The 23,409-nt window shown below is 38.9% G+C and overlaps 14 non-coding genes across 14 annotated transcripts; all 14 read left to right on the forward strand.

Moving 5' to 3' along the window:
* Positions 1 to 443: 443 nt before the first annotated feature.
* Positions 444 to 515, forward strand: TRNAA-CGC (transfer RNA alanine (anticodon CGC)). The gene has a single exon. It is a non-coding gene; the product is annotated as a tRNA-Ala (tRNA).
* A 1,409-nt stretch (positions 516 to 1,924) lies between these two features.
* Positions 1,925 to 1,996, forward strand: TRNAA-UGC (transfer RNA alanine (anticodon UGC)). Its single transcript has one exon. It is a non-coding gene; the product is annotated as a tRNA-Ala (tRNA).
* Positions 1,997 to 3,413: 1,417 nt separating this feature from the next.
* On the forward strand, positions 3,414 to 3,485 carry TRNAA-UGC (transfer RNA alanine (anticodon UGC)). The gene has a single exon. It is a non-coding gene; the product is annotated as a tRNA-Ala (tRNA).
* Positions 3,486 to 4,895: 1,410 nt separating this feature from the next.
* On the forward strand, positions 4,896 to 4,967 carry TRNAA-UGC (transfer RNA alanine (anticodon UGC)). The gene has a single exon. It is a non-coding gene; the product is annotated as a tRNA-Ala (tRNA).
* Positions 4,968 to 6,383: 1,416 nt separating this feature from the next.
* TRNAA-UGC (transfer RNA alanine (anticodon UGC)) lies at positions 6,384 to 6,455 on the forward strand. Its single transcript has one exon. It is a non-coding gene; the product is annotated as a tRNA-Ala (tRNA).
* A 1,472-nt stretch (positions 6,456 to 7,927) lies between these two features.
* TRNAA-UGC (transfer RNA alanine (anticodon UGC)) lies at positions 7,928 to 7,999 on the forward strand. Its single transcript has one exon. It is a non-coding gene; the product is annotated as a tRNA-Ala (tRNA).
* A 1,418-nt stretch (positions 8,000 to 9,417) lies between these two features.
* Positions 9,418 to 9,489, forward strand: TRNAA-UGC (transfer RNA alanine (anticodon UGC)). The gene has a single exon. It is a non-coding gene; the product is annotated as a tRNA-Ala (tRNA).
* Positions 9,490 to 12,068: 2,579 nt separating this feature from the next.
* TRNAA-CGC (transfer RNA alanine (anticodon CGC)) lies at positions 12,069 to 12,140 on the forward strand. Its single transcript has one exon. It is a non-coding gene; the product is annotated as a tRNA-Ala (tRNA).
* A 1,409-nt stretch (positions 12,141 to 13,549) lies between these two features.
* TRNAA-UGC (transfer RNA alanine (anticodon UGC)) lies at positions 13,550 to 13,621 on the forward strand. Its single transcript has one exon. It is a non-coding gene; the product is annotated as a tRNA-Ala (tRNA).
* A 1,416-nt stretch (positions 13,622 to 15,037) lies between these two features.
* Positions 15,038 to 15,109, forward strand: TRNAA-CGC (transfer RNA alanine (anticodon CGC)). Its single transcript has one exon. It is a non-coding gene; the product is annotated as a tRNA-Ala (tRNA).
* Positions 15,110 to 16,525: 1,416 nt separating this feature from the next.
* TRNAA-UGC (transfer RNA alanine (anticodon UGC)) lies at positions 16,526 to 16,597 on the forward strand. The gene has a single exon. It is a non-coding gene; the product is annotated as a tRNA-Ala (tRNA).
* A 1,409-nt stretch (positions 16,598 to 18,006) lies between these two features.
* Positions 18,007 to 18,078, forward strand: TRNAA-UGC (transfer RNA alanine (anticodon UGC)). Its single transcript has one exon. It is a non-coding gene; the product is annotated as a tRNA-Ala (tRNA).
* Positions 18,079 to 19,487: 1,409 nt separating this feature from the next.
* TRNAA-UGC (transfer RNA alanine (anticodon UGC)) lies at positions 19,488 to 19,559 on the forward strand. Its single transcript has one exon. It is a non-coding gene; the product is annotated as a tRNA-Ala (tRNA).
* Positions 19,560 to 20,975: 1,416 nt separating this feature from the next.
* Positions 20,976 to 21,047, forward strand: TRNAA-UGC (transfer RNA alanine (anticodon UGC)). The gene has a single exon. It is a non-coding gene; the product is annotated as a tRNA-Ala (tRNA).
* The last annotated feature ends 2,362 nt before the right edge of the window (positions 21,048 to 23,409 follow it).

The following is a 23,409-nucleotide window of genomic DNA, read 5'->3' on the forward strand; positions in this document are numbered from 1 at the left end:
CCATCGAAAGGAACTCTTCCATATTATTAGCCAAAAAGTTTCCAACATGCACTTTGGATACTACACACCAGGTTGCAAAAGTCTTCCATACCATTGAATATCTTTTAGAGCTGGATGACTTCCTAGCAGACTACAGGCTATCGGACAGTACTCTGCTGACCATCAACTGTGAAAATTTCCATGCCTTCCATTACAACTGCTAGGGTTTCTGATAAAAAAATCAATCGCTGATAAGGAAGGCTCACAAACATCCAAAGTTTGAAATGCGTCTCTACTGCAATCCTGATCACCTGCGGAAACCACAGTTTCTCTACTCACCATCAGAGTATAATGGTGCTCATTGTTCCATCCTCTTAGATTTAATTAAGACGACTGGTAAAGTAGTGGCACTGGAATAACATGTAAATATGCAATCATCCGAACTCCCTGCTCAAAAAACAAAAGGGGATGTAGCTCAGTGGTAGAGCGCATGTTTCGCATGTATGAGGCCCCGGGTTCAATCCCCGGCATCTCCAGCTTTTATGGTTACTTTCGCAACTGAAAGTTATGTCTCCGGGAGAGCCAAGGAAATCAAGCAAAATAACAGATGAATGGGAAAAAACTTGATTAATAAGGATTTTAAAACAATGATGGAATGGCTCAGTGTTGCACTGTAAAGGAAAGGCTGACAGAGACAATGGGTCATTTTAAAAAAAAGAAACATTAACATGTCTGCACGCCACCCTTTACCTATTTTGAAAAACTTTCATGCAGATGCTTTGTGTTGTGACTTGTGAGATTTAGGGCCACAGTAGCATATTAACACTGGCAAAGATAGTAACATCACTTCAATGTCCATGAAAGCACTCTTCTGTAATGGGCAAAGTTATAATACAATCCATAAGAGAGGATGTATCTCAGTGTTTGAGCACATTCAGGAGGCCCCGAATTAGAAGCCTGATGACCTGCTTTTGGAAAAGAGGTGAAGACATGCTGAACATAGAATTTCCTAAATCCTTGCACTTTCTATAAAATGGTTAACTGTCATCTTCTGAAATACAAGTTACCTTTTTTCCATTATTCCTAGGAGAGGGAAATTAAGAAGGCAAAATGATGTCCAGGTTGAGGTGAGAAGAATATACTATCTTAAAAAACAAGGAAATAGTCAGCAAACTAGTGAGCCAATTCATTGTGGAACTCTGTAAAGTATGGTTCCAAAGTCCTCAGGACCTGTATTTCACCAATTCTTCTAGTAGATGTTAGGATTATTGGAAAAGGCAATACACCAGTTAAGAGACTTGAGAGATTTATTGGAAAGGTTCAAATATAGGCACAAAAGAGCTCTAAGAAAGAATGTTAAAGCACAGGCGAGATTCTACAATGATTTGGGCGTATTCAACCGTTAGACTCACTAAATAATATGACAATTAAAGGATATAATGCCCAATAAAGAATGGATAAATTGCATGTTCAACGTTCAGGGCTCAGGTGATTTTCAAAACCCATCGAAAGGAACTCTTCCATATTATTAGCCAAAAAGTTTCCAACATGCACTTTGGATACTACACACCAGGTTGCAAAAGTCTTCCATACCATTGAATATCTTTTAGAGCTGGATGACTTCCTAGCAGACTACAGGCTATCGGACAGTACTCTGCTGACCATCAACTGTGAAAATTTCCATGCCTTCCATTACAACTGCTAGGGTTTCTGATAAAAAAATCAATCGCTGATAAGGAAGGCTCACAAACATCCAAAGTTTGAAATGCGTCTCTACTGCAATCCTGATCACCTGCGGAAACCACAGTTTCTCTACTCACCATCAGAGTATAATGGTGCTCATCGTTCCATCCTCTTAGATTTAATTAAGACGACTGGTAAAGTAGTGGCACTGGAATAACATGTAAATATGCAATCACCCAAACTCCCTGCTCAAAAAACAAAAGGGGATGTAGCTCAGTGGTAGAGCGCATGCTTTGCATGTATGAGGCCCCGGGTTCAATCCCCGGCATCTCCAGCTTTTATGGTTACTTTCGCAACTGAAAGTTATGTCTCCGGGAGAGGCAAGGAAATCAAGCAAAATAACAGATGAATCGGAAAAAACTTGATTAATAAGGATTTTAAAACAATAATGGAATTGCTCAGTGTTGCACTGTAAAGGAAAGGCTGACAGAGACAATGGGTCATTTTAAAAAAAAGAAACATTAACATGTCTGCATGCCACCCTTTACCTATTTTGAAAAACTTTCATGCAGATGCTTTGTGTTGTGACTTGTGAGATTTAGGGCCACAGTAGCATATAAACACTGGCAAAGATAGTAACATCACTTCAATGTCCATGAAAGCACTCTTCTGTAATGGGCAAAGTTATAATACAATCCATAAGAGAGGATGTATCTCAGTGTTTGAGCACATTCATGAGGCCCCGAATTAGAAGCCTGATGACCTGCTTTTGGAAAAGAGGTGAAGACATGCTGAACATAGAATTTCCTAAATCCTCGCACTTTCTATAAAATGGTTAACAATCATCTTCTGAAAGACAAGCTACCTTTTTTCCATTATTCCTAGGAGAGGGAAATTAAGAAGGCAAAATGATGCCCAGGTTGAGGTGAGAAGAATATACTATCTTAAAAAACAAGGAAATAGTCAGCAAACTAGTGAGCCAATTCATTATGGAACTCTGTAAAGTATGGTTCCCAAGTCCTCAGGACCTGTATTTCACTAATTCTTCTTGAAGATGTTAGGATTATTGGAAAAGGCAATACATCAGTTAAGAGACTTGAGAGATTTACTGGAAAGGTTCAAATATAGGCACGAAAGAGCTCTAAGAAAGAATGTTAAAGCACAGGCGAGATTCTACAATGATTTGGGCGTATTCAACCGTTAGACTCACTAAATATTATGACAATTAAAGGATACAATGCCCAAGTGTGCTTAAAGAATGGATAAATTGCATGTTCAATGTTCAGGGCTCAGGTGATTTTCAAAACCTGTCGAAAGGAACTCTTCCATATTATTAGCCAAAAAGTTTCCAACATGCACTTTGGATGCTACACACCAGGTTAAAAAAGTCTTCCATACCATTGAATATCTTTTAGAGCTGGATGACTTCCTAGAAGACTACAGGCTATCGGACAGTACTCTGCTGACCATCAACTGTGAAAATTTCCATGCCTTCCATTACAACTGCTAGGGTTTCTGATAAAAAAAATCAATCGCTGATAAGGAAGGCTCACAAACATCCAAAGTTTGAATTGCGTCTCTAATGCAATCCTGATCACCTGCGGAAACCACAGTTTCTCTACTCACCATCAGAGTATAATGGTGCTCATCGTTCCATCCTCTTAGATTTAATTAAGACGACTGGTAAAGTAGTGGCACTGGAATAACATGTAAATATGCAATCACCCAAACTCCCTGCTCAAAAAACAAAAGGGGATGTAGCTCAGTGGTAGAGCGCATGCTTTGCATGTATGAGGCCCTGGATTCAATCCCCGGCATCTCCAGCTTTTATGGTTACTTTCGCAACTGAAAGTTATGTCTCCGGGAGAGCCAAGGAAATCAAGCAAAATAACAGATGAATCGGAAAAAACTTGATTAATAAGGATTTTAAAACAATAATGGAATTGCTCAGTGTTGCACTGTAAAGGAAAGGCTGACAGAGACAATGGGTCATTTTAAAAAAAAGAAACATTAACATGTCTGCATGCCACCCTTTACCTATTTTGAAAAACTTTCATGCAGATGCTTTGTGTTGTGACTTGTGAGATTTAGGGCCACAGTAGCATATAAACACTGGCAAAGATAGTAACATCACTTCAATGTCCATGAAAGCACTCTTCTGTAATGGGCAAAGTTATAATACAATCCATAAGAGAGGATGTATCTCAGTGTTTGAGCACATTCAGGAGGCCCCGAATTAGAAGCCTGATGACCTGCTTTTGGAAAAGAGGTGAAGACATGCTGGACATAGAATTTCCTAAATCCTTGCACTTTCTATAAAATGGTTAACTGTCATCTTCTGAAATACAAGTTACCTTTTTTCCATTATTCCTAGGAGAGGGAAATTAAGAAGGCAAAATGATGTCCAGGTTGAGGTGAGAAGAATATACTATCTTAAAAAAACAAGGAAATAGTCAGCAAACTAGTGAGCCAATTCATTGTGGAACTCTGTAAAGTATGGTTCCAAAGTCCTCAGGACCTGTATTTCACCAATTCTTCTTGTAGATGTTAGGATTATTGGAAAAGGCAATACACCAGTTAAGAGACTTGAGAGATTTACTGGAAAGGTTCAAATATAGGCACAAAAGAGCTCTAAGAAAGAATGTTAAAGCACAGGCGAGATTCTACAATGATTTGGGCGTATTCAACCGTTAGACTCACTAAATAATATGACAATTAAAGGATATAATGCCCAATAAAGAATGGATAAATTGCATGTTCAACGTTCAGGGCTCAGGTGATTTTCAAAACCCATCGAAAGGAACTCTTCCATATTATTAGCCAAAAAGTTTCCAACATGCACTTTGGATGCTACACACCAGGTTGCAAAAGTCTTTCATACCATTGAATATCTTTTAGAGCTGGATGACTTCCTAGCAGACTACAGGCTATCGGACAGTACTCTGCTGACCATCAACTGTGAAAATTTCAATGCCTTCCATTACAACTGCTAGGGTTTCTGATAAAAAAATCAATCGCTGATAAGGAAGGCTCACAAACATCCAAAGTTTGAATTGCGTCTCTACTGAAATCCTGATCACCTGCGGAAACCATAGTTTCTCTACTCACCATCAGAGTATAATGGTGCTCATTGTTCCATCCTCTTAGATTTAATTAAGACGACTGGTAAAGTAGTGGCACTGGAATAACATGTAAATATGCAATCACCCGAACTCCCTGCTCAGAAAACAAAAGGGGATGTAGCTCAGTGGTAGAGCGCATGCTTTGCATGTATGAGGCCCCGGGTTCAATCCCCGGCATCTCCAGCTTTTATGGTTACTTTCGCAACTGAAAGTTATGTCTCCGGGAGAGCCAAGGAAATCAAGCAAAATAACAGATGAATCGGAAAAAACTTGATTAATAAGGATTTTAAAACAATGATGGAATGGCTCAGTGTTGCACTGTAAAGGAAAGGCTGACAGAGACAATGGGTCATTTTAAAAAAAAGAAACATTAACATGTCTGCACGCCACCCTTTACCTATTTTGAAAAACTTTCATGCAGATGCTTTGTGTTGTGACTTGTGAGATTTAGGGCCACAGTAGTATATTAACACTGGCAAAGATAGTAACATCACTTCAATGTCCATGAAAGCACTCTTCTGTAATGGGCAAAGTTATAATACAATCCATAAGAGAGGATGTATCTCAGTGTTTGAGCACATTCATGAGGCCCCGAATTAGAAGCCTGAGGACCTGCTTTTGGAAAAGAGGTGAAGACATGCTGAACATAGAATTTCCTAAATCCTCGCACTTTCTATAAAATGGTTAACAATCATCTTCTGAAAGACAAGCTACCTTTTTCCATTATTCCTAGGAGAGGGAAATTAAGAAGGCAAAATGATGTCCAGGTTGAGGTGAGAAGAATATACTATCTTAAAAAACAAGGAAATAGTCAGCAAACTAGTGAGCCAATTCATTATGGAACTCTGTAAAGTATGGTTCCCAAGTCCTCAGGACCTGTATTTCACTAATTCTTCTTGAAGATGTTAGGATTATTGGAAAAGGCAATACATCAGTTAAGAGACTTGAGAGATTTACTGGAAAGGTTCAAATATAGGCACGAAAGAGCTCTAAGAAAGAATGTTAAAGCACAGGCGAGATTCTACAATGATTTGGGCGTATTCAACCGTTAGACTCACTAAATATTATGACAATTAAAGGATACAATGCCCAAGTGTGCTTAAAGAATGGATAAATTGCATGTTCAATGTTCAGGGCTCAGGTGATTTTCAAAACCTGTCGAAAGGAACTCTTCCATATTATTAGCCAAAAAGTTTCCAACATGCACTTTGGATGCTACACACCAGGTTAAAAAAGTCTTCCATACCATTGAATATCTTTTAGAGCTGGATGACTTCCTAGAAGACTACAGGCTATCGGACAGTACTCTGCTGACCATCAACTGTGAAAATTTCCATGCCTTCCATTACAACTGCTAGGGTTTCTGATAAAAAAAATCAATCGCTGATAAGGAAGGCTCACAAACATCCAAAGTTTGAATTGCGTCTCTACTGCAATCCTGATCACCTGCGGAAACCACAGTTTCTCTACTCACCATCAGAGTATAATGGTGCTCATCGTTCCATCCTCTTAGATTTAATTAAGACGACTGGTAAAGTAGTGGCACTGGAATAACATGTAAATATGCAATCAACCAAACTCCCTGCTCAAAAAACAAAAGGGGATGTAGCTCAGTGGTAGAGCGCATGCTTTGCATGTATGAGGCCCCGGATTCAATCCCCGGCATCTCCAGCTTTTATGGTTACTTTCGCAACTGAAAGTTATGTCTCCGGGAGAGCCAAGGAAATCAAGCAAAATAACAGATGAATCGGAAAAAACTTGATTAATAAGGATTTTAAAACAATAATGGAATTGCTCAGTGTTGCACTGTAAAGGAAAGGCTGACAGAGACAATGGGTCATTTTAAAAAAAAGAAACATTAACATGTCTGCATGCCACCCTTTACCTATTTTGAAAAACTTTCATGCAGATGCTTTGTGTTGTGACTTGTGAGATTTAGGGCCACAGTAGCATATAAACACTGGCAAAGATAGTAACATCACTTCAATGTCCATGAAAGCACTCTTCTGTAATGGGCAAAGTTATAATACAATCCATAAGAGAGGATGTATCTCAGTGTTTGAGCACATTCAGGAGGCCCCGAATTAGAAGCCTGATGACCTGCTTTTGGAAAAGAGGTGAAGACATGCTGAACATAGAATTTCCTAAATCCTCGCACTTTCTATAAAATGGTTAACAATCATCTTCTGAAAGACAAGCTACCTTTTTTCCATTATTCCTAGGAGAGGGAAATTAAGAAGGCAAAATGATGTCCAGGTTGAGGTGAGAAGAATATACTATCTTAAAAAACAAGGAAATAGTCAGCAAACTAGTGAGCCAATTCATTATGGAACTCTGTAAAGTATGGTTCCCAAGTCCTCAGGACCTGTATTTCACTAATTCTTCTTGAAGATGTTAGGATTATTGGAAAAGGCAATACATCAGTTAAGAGACTTGAGAGATTTACTGGAAAGGTTCAAATATAGGCACGAAAGAGCTCTAAGAAAGAATGTTAAAGCACAGGCGAGATTCTACAATGATTTGGGCGTATTCAACCGTTAGACTCACTAAATATTATGACAATTAAAGGATACAATGCCCAAGTGTGCTTAAAGAACACTCACTAAATATTATGACAATTAAAGGATACAATGCCCAAGTGTGCTTAAAGAATGGATAAATTGCATGTTCAACGTTCAGGGCTCAGGTGATTTTCAAAACCTGTCGAAAGGAACTCTTCCATATTATTAGCCAAAAAGTTTCCAACATGCACTTTGGATGCTACACACCAGGTTAAAAAAGTCTTCCATACCATTGAGTATCTTTTAAAGCTGGATGACTTCCTAGAAGACTACAGGCTATCGGACAGTACTCTGCTGACCATCAACTGTGAAAATTTCCATGCCTTCCATTACAACTGCTAGGGTTTCTGATAAAAAAATCAATCGCTGATAAGGAAGGCTCACAAACATCCAAAGTTTGAATTGCGTCTCTACTGCAATCCTGATCACCTGCGGAAACCACAGTTTCTCTACTCACCATTAGAGTATAATGGTGCTCATCGTTCCATCCTCTTAGATTTAATTAAGACGACTGGTAAAGTAGTGGCACTGGAATAACATGTAAATATGCAATCACCCAAACTCCCTGCTCAAAAAACAAAAGGGGATGTAGCTCAGTGGTAGAGCGCATGCTTTGCATGTATGAGGCCCCGGGTTCAATCCCCGGCATCTCCAGCTTTTATGGTTACTTTCGCAACTGAAAGTTATGTCTCCGGGAGAGGCAAGGAAATCAAGCAAAATAACAGATGAATCGGAAAAAACTTGATTAATAAGGATTTTAAAACAATAATGGAATTGCTCAGTGTTGCACTGTAAAGGAAAGGCTGACAGAGACAATGGGTCATTTTAAAAAAAAGAAACATTAACATGTCTGCATGCCACCCTTTACCTATTTTGAAAAACTTTCATGCAGATGCTTTGTGTTGTGACTTGTGAGATTTAGGGCCACAGTAGCATATAAACACTGGCAAAGATAGTAACATCACTTCAATGTCCATGAAAGCACTCTTCTGTAATGGGCAAAGTTATAATACAATCCATAAGAGAGGATGTATCTCAGTGTTTGAGCACATTCATGAGGCCCCGAATTAGAAGCCTGATGACCTGCTTTTGGAAAAGAGGTGAAGACATGCTGAACATAGAATTTCCTAAATCCTCGCACTTTCTATAAAATGGTTAACAATCATCTTCTGAAAGACAAGCTACCTTTTTTCCATTATTCCTAGGAGAGGGAAATTAAGAAGGCAAAATGATGTCCAGGTTGAGGTGAGAAGAATATACTATCTTAAAAAACAAGGAAATAGTCAGCAAACTAGTGAGCCAATTCATTATGGAACTCTGTAAAGTATGGTTCCCAAGTCCTCAGGACCTGTATTTCACTAATTCTTCTTGAAGATGTTAGGATTATTGGAAAAGGCAATACATCAGTTAAGAGACTTGAGAGATTTACTGGAAAGGTTCAAATATAGGCACGAAAGAGCTCTAAGAAAGAATGTTAAAGCACAGGCGAGATTCTACAATGATTTGGGCGTATTCAACCGTTAGACTCACTAAATATTATGACAATTAAAGGATACAATGCCCAAGTGTGCTTAAAGAATGGATAAATTGCATGTTCAATGTTCAGGGCTCAGGTGATTTTCAAAACCTGTCGAAAGGAACTCTTCCATATTATTAGCCAAAAAGTTTCCAACATGCACTTTGGATGCTACACACCAGGTTAAAAAAGTCTTCCATACCATTGAATATCTTTTAGAGCTGGATGACTTCCTAGCAGACTACAGGCTATCGGACAGTACTCTGCTGACCATCAACTGTGAAAATTTCCATGCCTTCCATTACAACTGCTAGGGTTTCTGATAAAAAAAATCAATCGCTGATAAGGAAGGCTCACAAACATCCAAAGTTTGAATTGCGTCTCTACTGCAATCCTGATCACCTGCGGAAACCACAGTTTCTCTACTCACCATCAGAGTATAATGGTGCTCATCGTTCCATCCTCTTAGATTTAATTAAGACGACTGGTAAAGTAGTGGCACTGGAATAACATGTAAATATGCAATCACCCAAACTCCCTGCTCAAAAAAACAAAAGGGGATGTAGCTCAGTGGTAGAGCGCATGCTTTGCATGTATGAGGCCCCGGATTCAATCCCCGGCATCTCCAGCTTTTATGGTTACTTTCGCAACTGAAAGTTATGTCTCCGGGAGAGCCAAGGAAATCAAGCAAAATAACAGATGAATCGGAAAAAACTTGATTAATAAGGATTTTAAAACAATGATGGAATGGCTCAGTGTTGCACTGTAAAGGAAAGGCTGACAGAGACAATGGGTCATTTTAAAAAAAAGAAACATTAACATGTCTGCACGCCACCCTTTACCTATTTTGAAAAACTTTCATGCAGATGCTTTGTGTTGTGACTTGTGAGATTTAGGGCCACAGTAGCATATAAACACTGGCAAAGATAGTAACATCACTTCAATGTCCATGAAAGCACTCTTCTGTAATGGGCAAAGTTATAATACAATCCATAAGAGAGGATGTATCTCAGTGTTTGAGCACATTCAGGAGGCCCCGAATTAGAAGCCTGATGACCTGCTTTTGGAAAAGAGGTGAAGACATGCTGAACATAGAATTTCCTAAATCCTCGCACTTTCTATAAAATGGTTAACAATCATCTTCTGAAAGACAAGCTACCTTTTTTCCATTATTCCTAGGAGAGGGAAATTAAGAAGGCAAAATGATGTCCAGGTTGAGGTGAGAAGAATATACTATCTTAAAAAACAAGGAAATAGTCAGCAAACTAGTGAGCCAATTCATTATGGAACTCTGTAAAGTATGGTTCCCAAGTCCTCAGGACCTGTATTTCACTAATTCTTCTTGAAGATGTTAGGATTATTGGAAAAGGCAATACATCAGTTAAGAGACTTGAGAGATTTACTGGAAAGGTTCAAATATAGGCACGAAAGAGCTCTAAGAAAGAATGTTAAAGCACAGGCGAGATTCTACAATGATTTGGGCGTATTCAACCGTTAGACTCACTAAATATTATGACAATTAAAGGATACAATGCCCAAGTGTGCTTAAAGAACACTCACTAAATATTATGACAATTAAAGGATACAATGCCCAAGTGTGCTTAAAGAATGGATAAATTGCATGTTCAACGTTCAGGGCTCAGGTGATTTTCAAAACCCATCGAAAGGAACTCTTCCATATTATTAGCCAAAAAGTTTCCAACATGCACTTTGGATGCTACACACCAGGTTGCAAAAATCTTCCATACCATTGAATATCTTTTAGAGTTGGATGACTTCCTAGCAGACTACAGGCTATCGGACAGTACTCTGCTGACCATCAACTGTGAAAATTTCCATGCCTTCCATTACAACTGCTAGGGTTTCTGATAAAAAAATCAATCGCTGATAAGGAAGGCTCACAAACATCCAAAGTTTGAATTGCGTCTCTACTGCAATCCTGAAAGGCTGACAGAGGCAATGAGTCATTTTAAAAAAAAGAAACATTAACATGTCTGCACGCCACCCTTTACCTATTTTGAAAAACTTTCATGCAGATGCTTTGTGTTGTGACTTGTGAGATTTAGGGCCACGGTAGCATATTAACACTGGCAAAGATAGTAACATCACTTCAATGTCCATGAAAGCACTCTTCTGTAATGGGCAAAGTTATAATACAATCCATAAGAGAGGATGTATCTCAGTGTTTGAGCACATTCAGGAGGCCCCGAATTAGAAGCCTGATGACCTGCTTTTGGAAAAGAGGTGAAGACATGCTGAACATAGAATTTCCTAAATCCTTGTACTTTCTATAAAATGGTTAACTGTCATCTTCTGAAATACAAGTTACCTTTTTTCCATTATTCCTAGGAGAGGGAAATTAAGAAGGCAAAATGATGTCCAGGTTGAGGTGAGAAGAATATACTATCTTAAAAAACAAGGAAATAGTCAGCAAACTAGTGAGCCAATTCATTGTGGAACTCTGTAAAGTATGGTTCCAAAGTCCTCAGGACCTGTATTTCACCAATTCTTCTAGTAGATGTTAGGATTATTGGAAAAGGCAATACACCAGTTAAGAGACTTGAGAGATTTATTGGAAAGGTTCAAATATAGGCACAAAAGAGCTCTAAGAAAGAATGTTAAAGCACAGGCGAGATTCTACAATGATTTGGGCGTATTCAACCGTTAGACTCACTAAATAATATGACAATTAAAGGATATAATGCCCAATAAAGTATGGATAAATTGCATGTTCAACGTTCAGCGCTCAGGAGTTTTTTAAAACCCATCGAAAGGAACTCTTCCATATTATTAGCCAAAAAGTTTCCAACATGCACTTTGGATACTACACACCAGGTTGCAAAAGTCTTCCATACCATTGAATATCTTTTAGAGCTGGATGACTTCCTAGCAGACTACAGGCTATCGGACAGTACTCTGCTGACCATCAACTGTGAAAATTTCCATGCCTTCCATTACAACTGCTAGGGTTTCTGATAAAAAAATCAATCGCTGATAAGGAAGGCTCACAAACATCCAAAGTTTGAAATGCGTCTCTACTGCAATCCTGATCACCTGCGGAAACCACAGTTTCTCTACTCACCATCAGAGTATAATGGTGCTCATTGTTCCATCCTCTTAGATTTAATTAAGATGACTGGTAAAGTAGTGGCACTGGAATAACATGTAAATATGCAATCATCCGAACTCCTTGCTCAAAAAACAAAAGGGGATGTAGCTCAGTGGTAGAGCGCATGCTTCGCATGTATGAGGCCCCGGGTTCAATCCCCGGCATCTCCAGCTTTTATGGTTACTTTCGCAACTGAAAGTTATGTCTCCGGGAGAGCCAAGGAAATCAAGCAAAATAACAGATGAATGGGAAAAAACTTGATTAATAAGAATTTTAAAACAATGATGGAATGGCTCAGTGTTGCACTGTAAAGGAAAGGCTGACAGAGGCAATGAGTCATTTTAAAAAAAAGAAACAATAACATGTCTGCACGCCACCCTTTACCTATTTTGAAAAACTTTCATGCAGATGCTTTGTGTTGTGACTTGTGAGATTTAGGGCCACGGTAGCATATTAACACTGGCAAAGATAGTAACATCACTTCAATGTCCATGAAAGCACTCTTCTGTAATGGGCAAAGTTATAATACAATCCATAAGAGAGGATGTATCTCAGTGTTTGAGCACATTCAGGAGGCCCCGAATTAGAAGCCTGATGACCTGCTTTTGGAAAAGAGGTGAAGACATGCTGAACATAGAATTTCCTAAATCCTTGTACTTTCTATAAAATGGTTAACTGTCATCTTCTGAAATACAAGTTACCTTTTTTCCATTATTCCTAGGAGAGGGAAATTAAGAAGGCAAAATGATGTCCAGGTTGAGGTGAGAAGAATATACTATCTTAAAAAACAAGGAAATAGTCAGCAAACTAGTGAGCCAATTCATTGTGGAACTCTGTAAAGTATGGTTCCAAAGTCCTCAGGACCTGTATTTCACCAATTCTTCTTGTAGATGTTAGGATTATTGGAAAAGGCAATACACCAGTTAAGAGACTTGAGAGATTTATTGGAAAGGTTCAAATATAGGCACAAAAGAGCTCTAAGAAAGAATGTTAAAGCACAGGCGAGATTCTACAATGATTTGGGCGTATTCAACCGTTAGACTCACTAAATAATATGACAATTAAAGGATATAATGCCCAATAAAGAATGGATAAATTGCATGTTCAACGTTCAGGGCTCAGGTGATTTTCAAAACCCATCGAAAGGAACTCTTCCATATTATTAGCCAAAAAGTTTCCAACATGCACTTTGGATGCTACACACCAGGTTGCAAAAATCTTCCATACCATTGAATATCTTTTAGAGTTGGATGACTTCCTAGCAGACTACAGGCTATCGGACAGTACTCTGCTGACCATCAACTGTGAAAATTTCCATGCCTTCCATTACAACTGCTAGGGTTTCTGATAAAAAAATCAATCGCTGATAAAGAAGGCTCACAAACATCCAAAGTTTGAATTGCGTCTCTACTGCAATCCTGATCACCTGCGGAAACCACAGTTTCTCTACTCACCATCAGAGTATAATGGTGCTCATCGTTCCATCCTCTTAGATTTAATTAAGACGACTGGTAAAGTAGTGGCACTGGAATAACATGTAAATATGCAATCACCCGAACTCCCTGCTCAAAAAACAAAAGGGGATGTAGCTCAGTGGTAGAGCGCATGCTTTGCATGTATGAGGCCCCAGCTTCAATCCCCGGCATCTCCAGCTTTTATGGTTACTTTTGCAACTGAAAGTTATGTCTCCGGGAGAGCCAAGGAAATCAAGCAAAATAACAGATGAATGGGAAAAAACTTGATTAATAAGGATTTTAAAACAATGATGGAATGGCTCAGTGTTGCACTGTAAAGGAAAGGCTGACAGAGACAATGGGTCATTTTAAAAAAAAGAAACATTAACATGTCTGCACGCCACCCTTTACCTATTTTGAAAAACTTTCATGCAGATGCTTTGTGTTGTGACTTGTGAGATTTAGGGCCACGGTAGCATATTAACACCGGCAAAGATAGTAACATCACTTCAATGTCCATGAAAGCACTCTTCTGTAATGGGCAAAGTTATAATACAATCCATAAGAGAGGATGTATCTCAGTGTTTGAGCACATTCAGGAGGCCCCGAATTAGAAGCCTGATGACCTGCTTTTGGAAAAGAGGTGAAGACATGCTGAACATAGAATTTCGTAAATCCTTGCACTTTCTATAAAATAGTTAACTGTCATCTTCTGAAATACAAGTTACCTTTTTTCCATTATTCCTAGGAGAGGGAAATTAAGAAGGCAAAATGATGTCCAGGTTGAGGTGAGAAGAATATATTATCTTAAAAAACAAGGAAATAGTCAGCAAACTAGTGAGCCAATTCATTGTGGAACTCTGTAAAGTATGGTTCCAAAGTCCTCAGGACCTGTATTTCACCAATTCTTCTTGTAGATGTTAGGATTATTGGAAAAGGCAATACACCAGTTAAGAGACTTGAGAGATTTACTGGAAAGGTTCAAATATAGGCACGAAAGAGCTCTAAGAAAGAATGTTAAAGCACAGGCTAGATTCTACAATGATTTGGGCGTATTCAACCGTTAGACTCACTAAATATTATGACAATTAAAGGATATAATGCCCAAGTGTGCTTAAAGAATGGATAAATTGCATGTTCAACGTTCAGGGCTCAGGTGATTTTCAAAACCTGTCGAAAGGAACTCTTTCATATTATTAGCCAAAAAGTTTCCAACATGCACTTTGGATGCTACACACCAGGTTAAAAAAGTCTTCCATACCATTGAGTATCTTTTAGAGCTGGATGACTTCCTAGAAGACTACAGGCTATCGGACAGTACTCTGCAGACCATCAACTGTGAAAATTTCCATGCCTTCCATTACAACTGTTAGGGTTTCTGATAAAAAAATCAATCGCTGATAAGGAAGGCTCACAAACATCCAAAGTTTGAATTGCGTCTCTACTGCAATCCTGATCACCTGCGGAAACCACAGTTTCTCTACTCACCATCAGAGTATAATGGTGCTCATCGTTCCATCCTCTTAGATTTAATTAAGACGACTGGTAAAGTAGTGGCACTGGAATAACATGTAAATATGCAATCACCCGAACTCCCTGCTCAAAAAACAAAAGGGGATGTAGCTCAGTGGTAGAGCGCATGCTTCGCATGTATGAGGTCCAGGGTTCAATCCCCGGCATCTCCAGCTTTTATGGTTACTTTCGCAACTGAAAGTTATGTCTCCGGGAGAGCCAAGGAAATCAAGCAAAATAACAGATGAATGGGAAAAAACTTGATTAATAAGGATTTTAAAACAATGATGGAATGGCTCAGTGTTGCACTGTAAAGGAAAGGCTGACAGAGACAATGGGTCATTTTAAAAAAAAGAAACATTAACATGTCTGCACGCCACCCTTTACCTATTTTGAAAAACTTTCATGCAGATGCTTTGTGTTGTGACTTGTGAGATTTAGGGCCACGGTAGCATATTAACACCGGCAAAGATAGTAACATCACTTCAATGTCCATGAAAGCACTCTTCTGTAATGGGCAAAGTTATAATACAATCCATAAGAGAGGATGTATCTCAGTGTTTGAGCACATTCAGGAGGCCCCGAATTAGAAGCCTGATGACCTGCTTTTGGAAAAGAGGTGAAGACATGCTGGACATAGAATTTCCTAAATCCTCGAACTTTCTATAAAATGGTTAACAAGCATCTTCTGAAAGACAAGCTACCTTTTTTCCATTATTCCTAGGAGAGGGAAATTAAGAAGGCAAAATGATGTCCAGGTTGAGGTGAGAAGAATATACTATCTTAAAAAACAAGGAAATAGTCAGCAAACTAGTGAGCCAATTCATTATGGAACTCTGTAAAGTATGGTTCCAAAGTACTCAGGACCTGTATTTCACTAATTCTTCTTGAAGATGTTAGGATTATTGGAAAAGGCAATACACCAGTTAAGAGACTTGAGAGATTTACTGGAAAGGTTCAAATATAGGCACGAAAGAGCTCTAAGAAAGAATGTTAAAGCACAGGCGAGATTCTACAATGATTTGGGCGTATTCAACCGTTAGACTCACTAAATATTATGACAATTAAAGGATACAATGCCCAAGTGTGCTTAAAGAATGGATAAATTGCATGTTCAACGTTCAGGGCTCAGGTGATTTTCAAAACCTGTCGAAAGGAACTCTTCCATATTATTAGCCAAAAAGTTTCCAACATGCACTTTGGATGCTACACCCCAGGTTAAAAAAGTCTTCCATACCATTGAGTATCTTTTAGAGCTGGATGACTTCCTAGAAGACTACAGGCTATCGGACAGTACTCTGCTGACCATCAACTGTGAAAATTTCCATGCCTTCCATTACAACTGTTAGGGTTTCTGATAAAAAAATCAATCGCTGATAAGGAAGGCTCACAAACATCCAAAGTTTGAATTGCGTCTCTACTGCAATCCTGATCACCTGCGGAAACCACAGTTTCTCTACTCACCATCAGAGTATAATGGTGCTCATCGTTCCATCCTCTTAGATTTAATTAAGACGACTGGTAAAGTAGTGGCACTGGAATAACATGTAAATATGCAATCACCCGAACTCCCTGCTCAAAAAATAAAAGGGGATGTAGCTCAGTGGTAGAGCGCATGCTTTGCGTGTATGAGGCCCCGGGTTCAATCCCCGGCATCTCCAGCCTTTATGGTTACTTTCGCAACTGAAAGTTATGTCTCCGGGAGAGCCAAGGAAATCAAGCAAAATAACAGATGAATGGGAAAAAACTTGATTAATAAGGATTTTAAAACAATGATGGAATGGCTCAGTGTTGCACTGTAAAGGAAAGGCTGACAGAGACAATGGGTCATTTTAAAAAAAAGAAACATTAACATGTCTGCACGCCACCCTTTACCTATTTTGAAAAACTTTCATGCAGATGCTTTGTGTTGTGACTTGTGAGATTTAGGGCCACAGTAGCATATAAACACTGGCAAAGATAGTAACATCACTTCAATGTCCATGAAAGCACTCTTCTGTAATGGGCAAAGTTATAATACAATCCATAAGAGAGGATGTATCTCAGTGTTTGAGCACATTCAGGAGGCCCCGAATTAGAAGCCGGATGACCTGCTTTTGGAAAAGAGGTGAAGACATGCTGAACATAGAATTTCCTAAATCCTTGCACTTTCTATAAAATGGTTAACTGTCATCTTCTGAAATACAAGTTACCTTTTTTCCATTATTCCTAGGAGAGGGAAATTAAGAAGGCAAAATGATGTCCAGGTTGAGGTGAGAAGAATATACTATCTTAAAAAACAAGGAAATAGTCAACAAACTAGTGAGCCAATTCATTGTGGAACTCTGTAAAGTATGGTTCCAAAGTCCTCAGGACCTGTATTTCACCAATTCTTCTTGAAGATGTTAGGATTATTGGACAAGGCAATACACCAGTTAAGAGACTTGAGAGATTTACTGGAAAGGTTCAAATATAGGCACAAAAGAGCTCTAAGAAAGAATGTTAAAGCACAGGCGAGATTCTACAATGATTTGGGCGTATTCAACCGTTAGACTCACTAAATAATATGACAATTAAAGGATATAATGCCCAATAAAGAATGGATAAATTGCATGTTCAACGTTCAGGGCTCAGGTGATTTTCAAAACCCATCGAAAGGAACTCTTCCATATTATTAGCCAAAAAGTTTCCAACATGCACTTTGGATGCTACACACCAGGTTGCAAAAGTCTTCCATACCATTGAATATCTTTTAGAGCTGGATGACTTCCTAGCAGACTACAGGCTATCGGACAGTACTCTGCTGACCATCAACTGTGAAAATTTCAATGCCTTCCATTACAACTGCTAGGGTTTCAGATAAAAAAATCAATCGCTGATAAGGAAGGCTCACAAACATCCAAAGTTTGAATTGCGTCTCTACTGAAATCCTGATCACCTGCGGAAACCATAGTTTCTCTACTCACCATCAGAGTATAATGGTGCTCATTGTTCCATCCTCTTAGATTTAATTAAGACGACTGGTAAAGTAGTGGCACTGGAATAACATGTAAATATGCAATCACCCGAACTCCCTGCTCAAAAAACAAAAGGGGATGTAGCTCAGTGGTAGAGCGCATGCTTTGCATGTATGAGGCCCCGGGTTCAATCCCCGGCATCTCCAGCTTTTATGGTTACTTTCGCAACTGAAAGTTATGTCTCCGGGAGAGCCAAGGAAATCAAGCAAAATAACAGATGAATGGGAAAAAACTTGATTAATAAGGATTTTAAAACAATGATGGAATGGCTCAGTGTTGCACTGTAAAGGAAAGGCTGACAGAGACAATGGGTCATTTTAAAAAAAAGAAACATTAACATGTCTGCACGCCACCCTTTACCTATTTTGAAAAACTTTCATGCAGATGCTTTGTGTTGTGACTTGTGAGATTTAGGGCCACAGTAGCATATAAACACTGGCAAAGATAGTAACATCACTTCAATGTCCATGAAAGCACTCTTCTGTAATGGGCAAAGTTATAATACAATCCATAAGAGAGGATGTATCTCAGTGTTTGAGCACATTCAGGAGGCCCCGAATTAGAAGCCTGATGACCTGCTTTTGGAAAAGAGGTGAAGACATGCTGGACATAGAATTTCCTAAATCCTTGCACTTTCTATAAAATGGTTAACTGTCATCTTCTGAAATACAAGTTACCTTTTTTCCATTATTCCTAGGAGAGGGAAATTAAGAAGGCAAAATGATGTCCAGGTTGAGGTGAGAAGAATATACTATCTTAAAAAACAAGGAAATAGTCAGCAAACTAGTGAGCCAATTCATTGTGGAACTCTGTAAAGTATGGTTCCAAAGTCCTCAGGACCTGTATTTCACCAATTCTTCTTGTAGATGTTAGGATTATTGGAAAAGGCAATACACCAGTTAAGAGACTTGAGAGATTTACTGGAAAGGTTCAAATATAGGCACAAAAGAGCTCTAAGAAAGAATGTTAAAGCACAGGCGAGATTCTACAATGATTTGGGCGTATTCAACCGTTAGACTCACTAAATAATATGACAATTAAAGGATATAATGCCCAATAAAGAATGGATAAATTGCATGTTCAACGTTCAGGGCTCAGGTGATTTTCAAAACCCATCGAAAGGAACTCTTCCATATTATTAGCCAAAAAGTTTCCAACATGCACTTTGGATGCTACACACCAGGTTGCAAAAGTCTTCCATACCATTGAATATCTTTTAGAGCTGGATGACTTCCTAGCAGACTACAGGCTATCGGACAGTACTCTGCTGACCATCAACTGTGAAAATTTCAATGCCTTCCATTACAACTGCTAGGGTTTCTGATAAAAAAATCAATCGCTGATAAGGAAGGCTCACAAACATCCAAAGTTTGAATTGCGTCTCTACTGCAATCCTGATCACCTGCGGAAACCACAGTTTCTCTACTCACCATCAGAGTATAATGGTGCTCATCGTTCCATCCTCTTAGATTTAATTAAGACGACTGGTAAAGTAGTGGCACTGGAATAACATGTAAATATGCAATCACCCAAACTCCCTGCTCAAAAAACAAAAGGGGATGTAGCTCAGTGGTAGAGCGCATGCTTTGCATGTATGAGGCCCCGGATTCAATCCCCGGCATCTCCAGCTTTTATGGTTACTTTCGCAACTGAAAGTTATGTCTCCGGGAGAGCCAAGGAAATCAAGCAAAATAACAGATGAATGGGAAAAAACTTGATTAATAAGGATTTTAAAACAATGATGGAATGGCTCAGTGTTGCACTGTAAAGGAAAGGCTGACAGAGACAATGGGTCATTTTAAAAAAAAGAAACATTAACATGTCTGCACGCCACCCTTTACCTATTTTGAAAAACTTTCATGCAGATGCTTTGTGTTGTGACTTGTGAGATTTAGGGCCACAGTAGCATATAAACACTGGCAAAGATAGTAACATCACTTCAATGTCCATGAAAGCACTCTTCTGTAATGGGCAAAGTTATAATACAATCCATAAGAGAGGATGTATCTCAGTGTTTGAGCACATTCAGAAGGCCCCGAATTAGAAGCCTGATGACCTGCTTTTAGAAAAGAGGTGAAGACATGCTGAACATAGAATTTCGTAAATCCTTGCACTTTCTATAAGATGGTTAACTGTCATCTTCTGAAATACAAGTTACCTTTTTTCCATTATTCCTAGGAGAGGGAAATTAAGAAGGCAAAATGATGTCCAGGTTGAGGTGAGAAGAATATATTATCTTAAAAAACAAGGAAATAGTCAGCAAACTAGTGAGCCAATTCATTGTGGAACTCTGTAAAGTATGGTTCCAAAGTCCTCAGGACCTGTATTTCACCAATTCTTCTTGCAGATGTTAGGATTATTGGAAAAGGCAATACACCAGTTAAGAGACTTGAGAGATTTATTGGAAAGGTTCAAATATAGGCACAAAAGAGCTCTAAGAAAGAATGTTAAAGCACAGGCGAGATTCTACAATGATTTGGGCGTATTCAACCGTTAGACTCACTAAATAATATGACAATATAAGGATACAATGCCCAAGTGTGTTTAAAGAATGGATAAATTGCATGTTCAACGTTCAGGGCTCAGGTGATTTTCAAAACCCATCGAAAGGAACTCTTCCATATTATTAGCCAAAAAGTTTCCAACATGCACTTTGGATGCTACACACCAGGTTGCAAAAGTCTTCCATACCATTGAATATCTTTTAGAGCTGGATGACTTCCTAGCAGACTACAGGCTATCGGACAGTACTCTGCTGACCATCAACTGTGAAAATTTCCATGCCTTCCATTACAACTGCTAGGGTTTCTGATAAAAAAATCAATCGCTGATAAAGAAGGCTCACAAACATCCAAAGTTTGAATTGCGTCTCTAATGCAATCCTGATCACCTGCGGAAACCACAGTTTCTCTACTCACCATCAGAGTATAATGGTGCTCATCGTTCCATCCTCTTAGATTTAATTAAGACGACTGGTAAAGTAGTGGCACTGGAATAACATGTAAATATGCAATCACCCAAACTCCCTGCTTAAAAAACAAAAGGGGATGTAGCTCAGTGGTAGAGCGCATGCTTTGCATGTATGAGGCCCCGGGTTCAATCCCCGGCATCTCCAGCTTTTATGGTTACTTTCGCAACTGAAAGTTATGTCTCCGGGAGAGCCAAGGAAATCAAGCAAAATAACAGATGTATGGGAAAAAACTTGATTGATAAGGATTTTAAAACAATGATGGAATGGCTCAGTGTTGCACTGTAAAGGAAAGGCTGACAGAGACAATGGGTCATTTTAAAAAAAAGAAACATTAACATGTCTGCACGCCACAGGTGATCCATAAGAGACGATGTATCTCAGTGTTTGAGCACATTCAGGAGGCCCCGAATTAGAAGCCTGATGACCTGCTTTTAGAAAAGAGGTGAAGACATGCTGAACATAGAATTTCGTAAATCCTTGCACTTTCTATAAGATGGTTAACTGTCATCTTCTGAAATACAAGTTACCTTTTTTCCATTATTCCTAGGAGAGGGAAATTAAGAAGGCAAAATGATGTCCAGGTTGAGGTGAGAAGAATATACTATCTTAAAAAACAAGGAAATAGTCAGCAAACTAGTGAGCCAATTCATTGTGGAACTCTGTAAAGTATGGTTCCAAAGTCCTCAGGACCTGTATTTCACCAATTCTTCTTGTAGATGTTAGGATTATTGGAAAAGGCAATACACCAGTTAAGAGACTTGAGAGATTTATTGGAAAGGTTCAAATATAGGCACAAAAGAGCTCTAAGAAAGAATGTTAAAGCACAGGCGAGATTCTACAATGATTTGGGCGTATTCAACCGTTAGACTCACTAAATAATATGACAATTAAAGGATATAATGCCCAATAAAGAATGGATAAATTGCATGTTCAACGTTCAGGGCTCAGGTGATTTTCAAAACCCATCGAAAGGAACTCTTCCATATTATTAGCCAAAAAGTTTCCAACATGCACTTTGGATGCTACACACCAGGTTGCAAAAGTCTTCCATACCATTGAATATCTTTTAGAGCTGGATGACTTCCTAGCAGACTACAGGCTATCGGACAGTACTCTGCTGACCATCAACTGTGAAAATTTCCATGCCTTCCATTACAACTGCTAGGGTTTCTGATAAAAAAATCAATCGCTGATAAAGAAGGCTCACAAACATCCAAAGTTTGAATTGCGTCTCTACTGCAATCCTGATCACCTGCGGAAACCACAGTTTCTCTACTCACCATCAGAGTATAATGGTGCTCATCGTTCCATCCTCTTAGAATTAATTAAGACGACTGGTAAAGTAGTGGCACTGGAATAACATGTAAATATGCAATCACCCGAACTCCCTGCTCAAAAAACAAAAGGGGATGTAGCTCAGGGGTAGAGCGCATGCTTCGCATGTGTGAGGCCCTGGGTTCAATCCTCGGCATCTTTTATGGTTACTTTCGCAACTGAAAGTTATGTCTCCGGGAGAGCCAAGGAAATCAAGCAAAATAACAGATGTATGGGAAAAAACTTGATTGATAAGGATTTTAAAACAATGATGGAATGGCTCAGTGTTGCACTGTAAAGGAAAGGCTGACAGAGACAATGGGTCATTTTAAAAAAAAGAAACATTAACATGTCTGCACGCCACAGGTGATCCATAAGAGAGGATGTATCTCAGTGTTTGAGCACATTCAGGAGGCCCCCGAATTAGAAGCCTGATGACCTGCTTTTGGAAAAGAGGTGAAGACATGCTGAACATAGAATTTCGTAAATCCTTGCACTTTCTATAAAATGGTTAACTGTCATCTTCTGAAATACAAGTTACCTTTTTTCCATTATTCCTAGGAGAGGGAAATTAAGAAGGCAAAATGATGTCCAGGTTGAGGTGAGAAGAATATATTATCTTAAAAAACAAGTAAATAGTCAGCAAACTAGTGAGCCAATTCATTGTGGAACTCTGTAAAGTATGGTTCCAAAGTCCTCAGGACCTGTATTTCACCAATTCTTCTTGAAGATGTTAGGATTATTGGACAAGGCAATACACCAGTTAAGAGACTTGAAAGATTTACTGGAAAGTTTCAAATATAGGCACAAAAGAGCTCTAAGAAAGAATGTTAAAGCACAGGCGAGATTCTACAATGATTTGGGCGTATTCAACCGTTAGACTTACTAAATAATATGACAATTAAAGGATATAATGCCCAATAAAGAATGGATAAATTGCATGTTCAACGTTCAGGGCTCAGGTGATTTTCAAAACCCATCGAAAGGAACTCTTCCATATTATTAGCCAAAAAGTTTCCAACATGCACTTTGGATGCTACACACCAGGTTGCAAAAGTCTTCCATACCATTGAATATCTTTTAGAGCTGGATGACTTCCTAGCAGACTACAGGCTATCGGACAGTACTCTGCTGACCATCAACTGTGAAAATTTCCATGCCTTCCATTACAACTGCTAGGGTTTCTGATAAA

This window comes from Mixophyes fleayi, chromosome 3 (assembly GCF_038048845.1).
Source record: "Mixophyes fleayi isolate aMixFle1 chromosome 3, aMixFle1.hap1, whole genome shotgun sequence".
Classification (NCBI taxonomy): Eukaryota; Metazoa; Chordata; class Amphibia; order Anura; family Limnodynastidae; genus Mixophyes; species Mixophyes fleayi.